Raw genomic sequence first — 1,968 nt, forward strand, 5'->3', positions numbered from 1 at the left:
TTAATAAAATGAAAAACCAGCCTCCTCCCTAGGACGTCTAACACTGCTCTGCTTACCTCAGGACCCTGTGCTAAGCACACTGCTGAGGAGAGCTGTATTCTTTACTGTCCAAGGCTGTCCAAGACCCTGCCTTTCCTGAGACTTGTCTGTTTCTGATCCCCCCCCCCACACACACATATTTCCTCTGTCTCTGGCTCCCTTAGCTCTGCCTTACTTTTCCCTATCCAATCATAGGCATCCCGCTGAAAATTGATTGGGCAGAGAAATTTTTGCCACATCAATCCTCCTCTCTAAACTGTCCCAAATCTACTTGCCTTCAGCAGGATCCCATACCAAATATTATCAGTACCTATGGTCCTTTGATTACGCAACAGCACATCAGAATTTCTTTCTCCCTTCAAACTGTAACATAGCACATGCTGACCAACCTTTCCTCTCACCATCACACCCTCTCTCCCCAGCCTCTGGCAGCCGCTGCTCTACTCTTTGCAATCAGCAGTGTTTAATTCTGAATTAATCAATTTGTTAGTAATGTTTCAAGCTAGGTTCTTTCACAGGCATTCACTTAATTAGTCCAGAAACTTTCTATTTCCCATTAAATGGGACATAAGAAAGCAAAATAACTTTTATAATACAGGACACATAAAGCTTTGCATTTATGGCTAATAATTAATTACAAATATCTTTAAAAAACAAACAAGGGTGGGGTTGTGGGATTAGGATGTAAAGTGAATAACTAAATTAATGAGGCAAACAAACTAAAATGTAACAGTATTAACTACCAGCTTCTGTCCAGTAGACCATTTTAAGATCAGGTCACTAGTCTAACTAAAACACTGGAGAAACTGAGATAATTTTAAGGGTTAAACACGGTACTTTATTAACCACATACACAGACACACACAAACACCCCTAGCTTTGTAAATCTCAAGTTATTCTTTGTTCCAATGAAATTATACTTTGGTAGAAAGTCAAGTGCTCATACTTAGCTATTAAGCACCAAGGAAAGAGGCTGCCAGGCACCTATTACTGATCTGGGCATTCAATTAAGAGCTCTTGGAAAAACCAAGTTCTTTTTATGAGACTATGAGTCAGTCAAACCACCCCTCTTTTAGGCATTGGTGGTTTGATCAATGATTAATTACTGGACTTGTATCTCTCCCCAGGAAAAAAAAAAAGCACCTTAAATGTTTTGATTTTATAGTGCCCGCCATGATTTTAAAATATATGACACAAGTTCCTTTCAATATTAAAAGTTGAGTCATGTGGTGTGAGGCAGAGAGTGGAGCAGCATGCCAAGAAACTATATTCTCACCTTTTTGGTCAAGTTCATTAATCCTTGAGAGAGTTCCTCATGCTGGAAAATGCCAGCATCCTAAGCCAAGTCCAGGGTAATTACAAAGACATCTCATGGAGGAGCATCTTACTGACCTGTAGTGCCTGAAACAGGTTGAAAAAAAAATACGTTCCTCTCCTAACATCTCACTAAAAATTATTTCCCCCCTTCCCTAGCCTCTCTCTTGAAGTATCCCTGTTATTGGCCACTGTGGACTTTGATTCCACCATTGTTGGATAGATGACATAAAAGAGTCTCATTTCTCTCTGTTTTCCTCATTGAAAGCAGGACACTCTATAGTCCTACCAAATCTTCTCATATGCAGCTACATGAACCAGTTCATCTCAGAACTTCTTTGGACACCACGAGAATCTATATGTAGTACTTTCTGTTATATTCTTGTGTTTGTTTAAAAAGCAATCTATGGGCACTAAATGGGTTCCTATTTCTTATAATTTAGACAAGTGTCCTCCATGTGTTGGTTAGATTCTCTACCATTCAATGGTTTTATTGGGAGGTGGTGGATTCTCTAGGAGATGGGGTATAGTAGATGATTTCACACCCCTGGAGATGTTCTGGAGGGGGGGATATTGAGAACCTTGAGAACCACTAAAGATGTTTTATATAAAGAG

This window comes from Grammomys surdaster, unplaced genomic scaffold (assembly GCF_004785775.1).
Source record: "Grammomys surdaster isolate TR1022 unplaced genomic scaffold, NIH_TR_1.0 239, whole genome shotgun sequence".
NCBI classification, from domain to species: domain Eukaryota; kingdom Metazoa; phylum Chordata; class Mammalia; order Rodentia; family Muridae; genus Grammomys; species Grammomys surdaster.